We start from the raw sequence: 12,619 nt of genomic DNA, 5'->3' as shown, positions 1-12,619 counted from the left end.
TCAAAATCACAATTTATCTTTAACATCAAGAAATATCAAGATTTATCAAGAATTATCACATCAATATCAAGAACCTCTTTTCAACATCAAGATCATCAAGATTATCAAGAATACACATAAATCATCTTTATCAATCATCAAAAATATATCACAATTAGCATAGAGGAATTAATCAAGACACAAGCATATAAAAGGAGGCCAAGGAAGGAGATTATATCGAAGAAAATAGGTTTTGTTGAGACATGGTTTACCTCTTAGCCTTAATTAACCCTCCCTTGGCTATTAAGGTTCTTCTCTAAGATTTCCCATCTGATTGATCTCCCTAGGCTTGGTGGTGGGGAATCTCCCGGGAATATTTTTGTGTAATATAACTATGGGTGGTAAGGGTTCTAATTGCTTTCTAATCCCCTATTTATAGAATCAGGAATCCTAATCATAATCTGAATAATAGAGGCATAGTTTCTTTATTCCTAATAGGTATATAGGTCTAGGATTCCTAATTAGAATCTGATTAGTAAAAAGGTTTACTATCTTTATTCCAAATAGGCTTAAGACTCTAGTTTAGGCAAGGGTCCACAATCCATGGTGGACCACATTAATTAATTAAAGGGAATCCTAACCAAATTAAATCCTTTTTAATTATTATTAACGGAATTAATGAAATAATTAATCCGGGATTGGAGGCCGTAAAACGGGGTGTTACACTCTCCCCCCCCCCCTCCCTTACGAGAAGCTTCGTCCCCGAAGCTTAGAAATTATTACGGGGATAACGAGTCAAAACTAATACGGTGGTTATGTAGAGAATGTATTCTACGAGGAAAATATATAATTATATATCTATGTACGCTGGGTTTTTGGGAACGATTGGGTTAGAAGGATAAAGGGAGTGGGCGGTTTCGGGTTTCAAACAGGCCGTAACATGGGGTGTTACATAAGTGGTATGACTTTTCTAATTCTATTTCCTATAGGACTAAGGGATTGGCTTTGGGGATAAGGACCCATGGACTATGGTGGACCCCTTTTTAGCTAAATAATGGATTTTAATTCCCTTTTTGGGCTGGGTAATTAATTAATTTATTTGGGTTTAGGGATCGTAACACGGGGTGTTACACTCTCCCCCCCTTACAAGAGGCTTCGTCCTCGAAGCCGGTGCGTGGATCCATTCTTTCACCCCTGGACATCGCGTATTTTGGCCTCCTGATTAGGAAATGTGGCCCCGTGCGTTATCTTTGCTGGGGTAGATTGGATTTCTGGTGAAGTGGTGATTGGAAAGTTCAGCTTTAGGAGTTTGTCCAAGCGGCCCTCGGAGAGTATTATCTCCTTGCCCCGGACTTTTGCGGTGATTTCCACTTTATCACCCCGTTTGACGGCCACTAAGTGGTGATAGAACTCCTTCACTAGTTCGGGGTACGTATCCCCTTTGATGGTGAGATACGTATCCAAGAGTCCTTGAAATTTAAGCATATCGACCAACTCCAGAGAGAATTGGTCAGGTTTGAGGGCTTTACCTCCGATTACCGTGTAATCGGCGTCGTTCCAATCCGGGGTTCGGATACCAACGGGCTTTTTGGGCATTGTGTGGTTTTTCCAAGGTGGCGTTTTCTCGGGTGTTGTTTTTCCGACGGGGTTACGGCGAGACTCTGGCGGGGATTTTCCGGCGACGAGGCGGCGACCGGCTTGTTTTCGAGTGGTTAGGATGCGGCGGACCTGGGCGGTGTAGGCGGCGTTGTTGTTGGCGGGGGACTTAGCCGGCGAGGGTTACTGCGTTGCGTGGCAGTGGGCGGTCACCGGGCGTCCTCCGGGCGGCGGTGGCAGCGGGTTTGTCGCAGGCAGCTACCGGGCAGCGGCGGCGAGTTGCGCGCGTGGTCGCTGGTGGTGTTGTAACACCCCGTGTTACGGCCCATAAACCAATTAACTATTTACCCGGAATAGAAGACTTAAATCTCATTAACTAATTAATTAGGAAAGGTCCACCATAAGCCCATGACCCTTATCCCTAAATCCAACCCTTAGTCCCATAGGAAATAGAATTAGCTAAATCCATACCATTTAGATCCTAGGTAGGACTCTTAGATATATAAATCGGGGCATAGGAGGCACTTAGAACCCACACCACAATAATCTCTCACCACACAAGAAGTTCCAAGAATTCCCCTAGGAGAAATCAAGAAAGAAGGAATCTTAAAGAAAGACCCTTCATAGCCAAAGAAATTAATTAAGGCTAAGAGGTAACCCATGTCTCAACAAAACCTATTTTCCTTGCTATAATTATCTTCTTTGGCTTCCTCTCTATGCTTGTGACTTGATGAATCATTTATGATATTGATGATATGATCTTGATAATTGTGAGATGATTTCACGTGTGATCTTCACGATCTTGATGATGATAAGAGGTTCTTGATGATTATGTGATGTTCTTGATGAATCTTGATGTTTCTTGATGTTAAAAGATGAACTATGATTTTGATGATTTGAATATGATTAGAGCCCTAGGTTCAATTGGAGATTTCATATTGTGTTATTCTTGATATAATTGGGTGGGATTTCGCATGTTCGGGTGTTGATTATGGTTAGAAGTCATGATAGGATATGTGCTATATGATTCTCGCTTTTGATCCGTTAATTGTCTACGTGGTGTCATCAATTGCGTTTAAAAGTGTCTAAGCATGGTTTCGGGTTCCACAAAGGATCCCAGGACGTCTATTTTTAATAAAGAGTCAGTGGGGGGTAGGTGGACCCGCCACCTACCTGCTGCCCGAAAGCAACGCCACCGGCAGCGGGCAGACGACTGCCCGCCGGGCACCCGCTGCCCGGAGGATTGTCTCCGGCGGGCAGCCGGCGGGTGATCCTCCACCCACTGGCTACCGGCTGGAACTTGCCCAACTTGGGTCTTCGGCTTCCCCGTTTGGTTGCGATCAAACGTTTTACATGAGCTGCAGTTCATATTCCTGGCTGCGGTCAAATGATCACTCTTGGGCTGCGGTCCACTGTTTGGTTGCGATCAATCATTATGATGAGCTGCGGTTCATCGGTCGGTTGCGATCGACCCCTTCGTGTTGCGATACGAGGCAAGGTGCTGCGGGGCCGTGTCAGAGCTATATGCGCTGACCCTCATGTATGGGCATGCGATTGGTCCTGTGGCGCCACCAAAGTATGCTTGTGTGATGAGATGCGAATTGAATGATGACGTGAATGAGATGAAGTGAATTTGTGACCATATGATATATGCAAGTATCTTTATATGCTTTGTTATAACTGTTGAATGTGCTTATCCCTATCTGTCGAGTCTATCCCTGGTTTTAAAACTAGTGTCTCTTAAGTATATATCTTCCGGCTTCAAATGATTTTCGTATATCTATATATATCTATCTATAATGTATTTCAACGCGTTGGAGTGGGTTTCCGGCATCTCTCGCTGAACAGATATATTTGGCTTTCAGGCACAGATGAGTAGATCCCAGAGCGCGCTAGAAGATCGTGGATTAGATAGATAGTCTTCCCTTTCGGCCTGCGTGCCATAATGATGTATTGAGGATATTAGTTAAGTTTAGCCTGTGCATCTGAGTTCTCCAGCTCAGATGTGGCATAGCACCCCGTACACTTATAATTAGTATTACTCTGTTTGGGATTTTATGAGAAATTACCTTTATTATATAAGTTTTAAAAGTCTTGAAAATCTGGGGTGTTACAGGTGTTGCTGGGCGGTGGCTATTGGCGGGGCGGTTGGGTGTGTTTGGGTGGTGCCGGCAGTGTGGTGTGGAGGTGAGGAGATAGAGGGAGATTTTGTGTGTTTGGGGGAAGAAGAAGGGTTTTTGATTTGGGGATTTGTGTGGGTTTTAGGAACTTGGAGGGGTTTAAGAGGGGAGTGTTCCCTTGAGGTTCTAAGAAACTCTTGTAGCCTAGTGGTTAAGTTTCTAGTTTTGTATGTGAGAGGTCTAAGGTTTTATTCCCATTAGTAACATTAGTCTTTTTTGTTGTGTACTCCTTGTCTTTTTGTCTTTTAGTGATAGAAGATTTGGTCGGTCTTCCTTGCTTGTTGATGCGCGTTTTCGGGGCATTCTAGCCTCTTTTTCCTTTATGCCTAGACAAAGTTCATCTTCTTGGTTTTTCTTCTGTTTGGTTAGTGGGATTTTCGTTTCCCGGGGCTGTGTTTTCTTCGTCGGGGATGTCCTCTACACCCATAGCATCAGGGTAAGGATGCGAAATAATATCGACCTATGAACCATAGGATGGCACCAAAAAGGAAACAGGCAACGGCACCGAAACTTCCCACACACGAATTCTTGACTCAAAATCTACAACGTCTGGCCCAAATTGCCAGGCACTAAACAATGCAGTCCCCCAACCATTACCATCAAACAGAAACTTGGAAATCCACCACCAAGTCTCGGAACACCAACCGCCCACCTTTTCAAGGGACGAAAATCCCACGATCCTCGAAGAATGGATCGGAACCTTTGTCAGGGCAACGGGATGCCCGAAAAGCCACCAAGTAGAGATGGCCTCCTTCTACTTCAGACACGGGGCCGACACTTGGTGGGTCCACGAGAAACCCAATTGCGAACAAAGCCCCAGGTTCAATTGGGAAGCCCTAAAAACGCGACTACGAGAACAATTCTACCCCAGTCACCTGAAAGCAACCATATACGAAGAATTCCTCCATCTAAAACAGGAAGCAACCCCAATCGTAGAGTACTACCGGCGGTTCCTCAAGCTAGCTCGCCTCACCCCCGAACTAGTACCCAATGTTGCAAAAAACGCTAGGCGCCCCCTAGGCGCCAAGGGGGCGCCTAGCGCCTAGGGTGCCTAGTCGCCGATTTTTTATTTTATTTTATTTTTTTTAATTAAAAAAATTTAAAATTAAAAATTTTCAAAATTTAGTACTAAAATATAGGGTTTCCAAAGTTATTTCTTAGAAACTATTTACAAAGTGGTTGTAAAATTGTTCAAAAGATTGTTTAAACCATCTAAATACATAAAAAACTAAAATTAAGAGCTAAAGAAGCATTTTTCTGAGAAATTAGTGGACCAAAAGTGGTTGTAAAATTGCGGTGTATAGATCTCGAAAAAATACGCGATTTGAAAAAAAAAATTGTCCAAATCGGACAACCGAGTCAAAAGTTATGCCTTCCGAAAGTTTTTCGACATTTTCAAAAAAAAAATAAAAAAATCGCCGAACCGCCGAACCGGCCGGCTAGGCGGCCGGCCGCGGAGGAGGCCGCCGAGGCCATTCCTCGCGGCGGCCTCCTACCGCCTAGCGCCTAGGCGCGATTTTTGCAACACTGCTAATACCTACAGAGAATCAAAATCAAGAAATTCATAAAAGGCCTCAACCCCGAAGGCCAGAAGGCCCTAACTATACAAGAACCGAGAACTCTCGAAGAAGCCTATGCCAAGGCATTCCAACTACAACAAATACCAGACAAACCACAGGAAACACGCTTGGGACACAAAAGAAAATTTAAAGGGAACCACACAAACTCCATCCGGGAGGCTAAGGCCGCCAGGGCCACCTCGCCCCACAGAGACGTAACACCAGCCACTCAAGGAAGGATCCTTACCATAAGCAAAGCCAAAATCGGAGATAGCAACATAGTCTCCAGAACCTTCCTTGTACACACACCCCCGCCACCGTACTATTTGACTCAGAGGCTACCAACTCATTTATAGCAACCGAATTCGCTGCTCAACTCGGTCTCAACACCAGCACCAGAGTACAACTTCAGGTCAAGGTGGCATCCAGTGAAATCATAAAATGTGACCGCATGTACAAAAACATAATAATCACCATCGTAGGAGTGGAATTCCCTAGCAACCTAATACAATTCAGACTAGATGGGGTACAAGTGATCTTGGGCATGGACTGGTTAAGGAAATTCCAAGCACAAATCCTATGCGGTGAACAAAAAGTGGTCTTACGGGGACCGAACGGCAAAAGGGTATCCTACCACGGAACCCACAAGAATCCGGAAATCAAATTAGTAAACATGATAAAAATGAAGAAATATCTAACCCAAGGGAACGAAGCATTCCTATGCTCGGTCAAGGACCTCAACACCGAAATAGCCGAACTCCAAACCATTCCAGTGGTAAACGAATTCACCGACGTCTTCCCAGACGAAATCCCCGGAGCACCCCCAACCAGAGAAGTCGAGTTCACGATAGACCTAATTCCAGGCGCTGCCCCGATCTCTAAACCACCCTACAGGCTGGCACCAAAGGAAATGAAGGAACTGAAAACACAACTTCAGGAACTACGAGATAAGGGATACATCCGCCCCAGCACCACACCATGGGGAGCACCAGTATTATTCGTTGAAAAGAAAGGTGGGAGCATGCGCCTGTGTATCGACTACAGGGAACTAAATCAAGTTACAATAAAGAATAAATACCCTCTTCCCCGAATCGACGACTTGTTCGTTCAACTTAAAGGAGCAGGGGTGTTCTCGAAAATTGATTTAAAGTCCTGATACCATCAGATAAAAGTGGCCAACCTAGATATTCAGAAAATGGCCTTTCGAACACACTACGACCATTACAAATTCACGGTGATGCCCTTCGGACTCACCAATGCACCCGCTATATTCATGGACCTCATGAATCGGTATTCCGGCCCCACCTAGATGATTTCGTCATTGTATTCATCGACGACATCCTGGTCTACTCCCGAAACAAGGAGGAACATGAAAAGCACCTCCGCACAACCTTGCAAACCCTGAGAGAACACCAACTATACGCCAAGTTCTCCAAATGTGAATTCTGGGAAGACAACGTAGCCTTCCTGGGTCACGTAATAACCAAAGAAGGAATCAAGGTGGACCCCACCAAAATCCACGCCGTCAAGGAATGGCCCACACCAAAATCACTTTCGGACATCAGAAGCTTCCTAGGACTAGCTGGCTATTATAGAAGGTTCGTACCCGATTTTACCAAGATAGCTCAGCCTCTCACCAAGCTCATGAAAAAGGAAACCCCCTTTCGATGGGATAACAACTGCACCATAGCCTTTCAAGAATTGAAAGAGACCACGGCTCCTGTCCTAGCCCTTCCATCTGGGATGGAAGGATTCGAAGTCTTCAGCGACGCCTCCAAAAAGGGGCTGGGATGCGTATTAATGCAAAAAGGCAAGGTAATAGCATACGCATCTAGACACCTCAAAACCCACGAAGAAAATTACCCCACACACGACCTCGAGCTAGCCGTCATCGTGTTCGTCCTGAAAATTTGGAGACATTACCTATACGGAGTACAATGCAAGATTTACACGGATCATAAAAGCCTAAAGTACATCTTCACCCAGAAAGACCTAAACATGCGACAACGAAGGTGGTTGGAACTTATAAAAGATTACGACCTAGACATCCAGTACCACGAAGGAAAGGCTAACGTTGTGGCAGATGCCCTAAGCTGAAAGGCTAACCACTCCCTCAACACCACCAGGATCCTACCAGACCAGCTATACAAGGACTTCCAGAAGTTGAACTTGGAGGTAGTAGAGCAAGGACAAACCAATTCTGAGATCCACCGATTCAATGCCAGAGTCATACCACAATATTCGAAGAAATCAAGGCCGGACAGCATCAAGACCTGGAACTAAATAAAATTCGAATCGCCCTAACTCAGGAAAGGGCGGACCCTTCGAAATATGCGAAGATGGCAGCCTCCGCTATCACGGGAGGTGGTGCGTGCCCGCAACACACCCCCACCTAAAGCAACAAATCCTGAAAGAAGAACACAACTCCCCATACTCAGCGCACCCCGGAGGCGACAAACTATACCAAGATGTGAAAAAGATGTTTTGGTGGCCCAACATGAAAAAGGAAGTCGCAGACTTCGTGGGAAAATGTCTAAACTGCCAAAGGGTAAAGGTCGAACGATGCAAGCCCAAAGGACTCGTACAACCCTTGGAGATACCACAAGGGAAGTGGGACTCCATATCCATGGATTTCGTCGGAAGATTACCCACAACACCAACAGGCAAGGATAAAATCTGGGTAATACAAGACAGCACGGTTCATTGCTATGAAAGAAACATGGACCATGACACAACTAGCCCGGGCCTACCTGAACCGAGTAGTAAAATACCACGGGATCCCCGGAAACATTGTGTCCGATAGGGATCCCAGGTTCCTCTCACAATTCTGGAAGTCTCTACAAACAGCCTTGGGGACACAGCTGAACCTGAGCACTGCCTTCCACCCCACTACTGACGGCCAAACCTAGAGGACTATTCAGACTCTCGAAGACATGCTAAGAGCCTGCATGTTAGATTTCCAAGGGACATGGGAAGAACATCTAGACCTCATCGAATTCTCCTACAACAACAGCTACCACGCGAGTATTCGCATGGCTCCCTACGAAGCTCTGTAAGGTCAAAAATGTAGAACCCCCCTATGTTGGGAAGACATGGTCGGCCCAGTAACACTAGGACCCCAATACTTACAAGACACCATAGCTAAAGTCAAGCACATACAAGAAAGAATGAAGGCCGCCCAAGACCGCCAAAAATCCTACGCCGACCTAGGAAGAAAACAAGCCGAGTTCACCACCGGAGACAAAGTCTGGTTAAGAATCTCGCCCACACGAGGGGTAATGAGGTTCGGAAGGAAAGGGAAACTCAGCCCCCGGTTTGATTTCTGTGTGGCTTAGGTCCACCCCCTTTTTTCTCCATGATCCAACTGAGGATCATCCCGTAAGGTAGACTAAGTCGGTTACAAGTCTTGCAAAACTCTATGTGCTTCAACATGAGGGCCGGTAGGTTGAACTTGATCTTGTGTTTTAGGAAGTAGGCAAAAGTGCATTCCAAACTTCCCACGTCTTTGCTTTTGTTGTTCGTGGGCAATAAGCTATCGGTCACAATCATGATTAGTATCTTTTGCTCGGCAGTTAGCCATTTCCTGTTTGGCCGGGTGGCCGAGGTGAAGCCCTCATCTTTTCCTAGTAGGTACCCGAGGTAGTCCACATACCCCGTGCCTTGGGTACCAATCCATCCCTTTCGGTCATAGTCCGACACCCCTGTGGTGGTCAGCTTTAGGAGTTTGGCCAAGCGGCCCTCGGAGAGTATTATATCCTTGCCCCGGACTTTTGCGGTGATTTCCACTTTATCACCCCGTTTGACGACCACTAAGTGGTGATAGAACTCCTTCACTAGTTCGGGGCACGTATCCCCTTTGATTGTGAGATACGTATCCAAGAGTCCTTGAAATTTAAGCATATTGACCAACTCCGGAGAGAATTGGTCAGGTTCGAGGGCTTTACCTCTGATTACCGTGTAATCGGCGTCGTTCCAATCCAGGGTTCGGATACCAACAGGCTTTTTCGGCATTGTGCGGTTTTTCCAAGGTGGAGTTTTCTCGGGTGTTGTTTTTCCGGCGGGGTTCCGGCGAGACTCCGGCGGGGATTTTCCAGCGACGAGGCGGCGACCAGCTTGTTTTCAAGTGGTGAGGATGCGGCGGACCTGGGCGGTGTAGGCGGCGTTGTTGTTGGCGGGGGACTTGGCCGGCGAGGGTTACTGAGTTGCGTGGCAGTGGGCGGTCGACGGGCGTCCTCCGGGCGGCGGTGGCAGTGGGTTTGTCGCAGGCAGCTACCGGGCAGCGGCGGCGAGTTGCGCGGGTGGTCGTCGGTGGTGTTGTAACACCCCATGTTACGGCCCATAAACCAATTAACTATTTACCCGGAAAAGAAGAATTAAATCTCATTAACTAATTAATTAGGAAAGGTCCACCATAAGCCCATGGACCCTTATCCCTAAATCCAACCCTTAATCCCATAGGAAATAGAATTAGCTAAATCCATACCATTTAGATCCTAGGTAGGACTCTTAGATATATAAATAAGGGCATAGGAGGCACCTAGAACCACACCACAATAATCTCTCACCACACAAGAAGTTCCAAGAATTCCCCTAGGAGAAATCAAGAAAGAAGGAATCTTAAAGAAAGACCCTTCATAGCCAAGGAAATTAATTAAGGCTAAGAGGTAACCCATGTCTCAACAAAACCTATTGTCCTTGCTATAATTATCTTCTTTGGCTTCCTCTCTACACTTGTGACTTGATGAATCATTTATGATATTGATGATATGATCTTGATAATTGTGAGATGATTTCACGTGTGATCTTCACGATCTTGATGATGATAAGAGGTTCTTGATGATTATGTGATTTCTTGATGAATCTTGATGTTTCTTGATGTTAAAAGATGAACTATGATTTTGATGATTTGAATATGATTAGAGCCCTAGGTTAAATTGGGGATTTCGTATTGTGTTATTCTTAATATAATTAGGTGGGATCTTGCATGTTCGGGTGTTAATTATGGTTAAAAGTCATGATAGGATATGTTCTATATGATTCTCGCTTTTGATCTGTTAATTGTCTACATGGTGTCATCAATTGCGTTTAAAAGTGTCTAAGCATGGTTTCAGGTTCCACAAAGGATCTCGGGACGTCTATTTTTAATAAAGAGTCAGTGGGGGGTAGGTGGGGGTATGGGGACCCGCCACCTACCCGTTGCCTGAAAGCAACGCCTCCGGCAGCGGGCAGCCGGCGGGCAGACGACTGCCCGCCGGGCACCCGCTGCCCGGAGGATTGTCTCCGGCGGGCAGCTGGCGGGTGATCCTCCACCCACCGGCTACCCGCTGGAACTTGCCCAACTTGGGACTTCGGCTTCCCCGTTTGATGTTTCCCCGACCCTCGTGGTGTCCCAACGGACTCCGTTTATCTTGCCTAAGTCTAAGTTTGATGTTTCGGGTACCATTCGTAGGATAAAAGAATCTTATATATCGCATGCTAGTCGAATTGGTATCCCGTTGGCCTAGGTAAAGGAAGTATGAACCCCTTAGGATTATTCCTAGTATGTGGATGACCACGCATAGGTTTCATTATACGTTTTCTCCCCTTTCCCAATGTGTTAATGTGGGTTTCATGTGCTTGCTATGCGTTATGTGTGCATGATACCCCAATTTGGTTGCGATCAAATTGGTTATTCCTGAGCTGCGGTTCAGAAGCTAGCTGCGGTCAGAATTACACTCTTGGGCTGCGGTTCACCGTTTGGTTGCGATCAAACGTTTTACATGAGCTACGGTTCATATTTCTGGCTGCGGTCACATGATCACTCTTGGGCTGCGGTCCACGGTTTGGTTGCGATCAAACATTATGATGAGCTGCGGTTCATCGGTCGGTTGTGATCGACCCCTTCGTGTTGCGATACGAGGCAGGGTACTGTGGGCCGTGTCAGAGCTATATGTGCTGACCCTCATGTATGGGCATGCTATTGGTCCTGTGGCGCCACCAAAGTATGCTTGTGTGATGAGATACGAACTGAATGATGACGTGAATAAGATGAAGTGAATCTGTGACCATAGGATATATGCTAGTATCTTTATATGCTTGGTTATAACTGTTGAATGTGCGTATCCCTATCTGTCGAGTCTATCCCTGGTTTTAAAACTAGTGTCTCTTAAGTATATATCTTCCTGCTTCAAAATGATTTTCTTATATCTATATATATCTATCTATAATGTATTTCAACGCGTTGGAGTGGGTTTCCGGCATCTCTCGCTGAACAGATATATTTGGCTTTCAGGCACAGATGAGTAGATCCCAGAGCGCGCTAGAAGATCGTGGATTAGATAGATAGTCTTCCCTTTCGGCCTGCGTGCCATAATGATGTATTGAGGATATTAGTTAAGTTTAGCCTGTGCATCTGAGTTCTCCAGCTCAGATGTGGCATAGCACCCCGTACACTTATAATTAGTATTACTTTGTTTGGGATTTTATGAGAAATTACCTTTATTATATAAGTTTTAAAAGTCTTGAAAATCTGGGGTGTTACAGGTGTTGCTGGGCGGTGGCTATTGGCGGGGCGGTTGGGTGTTTTTGGGTGGTGCCGGCGGTGTGGTGTGGAGGTGAGGAGATAGAGGGAGATTTTGTGTGTTTGGGGGAAGAAGAAGGGTTTTTGATTTGGGGGTTTGTGTGGGTTTTAGGAACTTGGAGGGGTTTAAGAGGGGAGTGTTCCCGTGAGGTTTTAAGAAACTCTTGTAGCTTAGTGGTTAAGTTTCTAGTCTTGTAAGTGAGAGGTCCAAGGTTTTATTCCCATTAGTAACATTAGTCTTTTTTGTTGTGTACTCCTTGTCTTTTTCCTTCTGTAAGCATTGAAAAATTTAAATAATATTATTGGACCGTGGTGGATAATTGGTTGCTAAATTAATTACTTTAATTAAGCTAATTGGACTAATGTTTATTTAATCGGGTTAATTAAATGGGCCATTAAATATTTAATTGGTTTAATTACTTAATTAAATGTAATTGGATGTTGGATTGTTCGGCCCGAGATGATGAAATATTTAAACGAGTTGGACCTGGCTATTGAATCAATTGGACAGCATAGTTAGCGGGCTTGACTTGGTCTTGGCCCACTAAAATTATATGTGGATTATATAATTTTGAGGAATTTGAATATTTGATATTATTTGGAAATTTAATGAAATGATGAACCTGGACGCAATGGTGTCCCGATACATTCCTTAATTTAATTAAAGAAATTAAATTAAATAAGGAATTAAGAGTTGGTTGGAGATTTTCCCTCACCCTCACCACTATAAATAGTGGTTTCATTTT

Source organism: Ipomoea nil, unplaced genomic scaffold (assembly GCF_001879475.1).
Source record: "Ipomoea nil cultivar Tokyo-kokei standard unplaced genomic scaffold, Asagao_1.1 scaffold0519, whole genome shotgun sequence".
In the NCBI taxonomy this organism is placed as follows: domain Eukaryota; kingdom Viridiplantae; phylum Streptophyta; class Magnoliopsida; order Solanales; family Convolvulaceae; genus Ipomoea; species Ipomoea nil.
The sequence above is the reverse complement of the archived record's forward strand: the minus strand, read 5'-3'. Positions refer to the sequence as shown.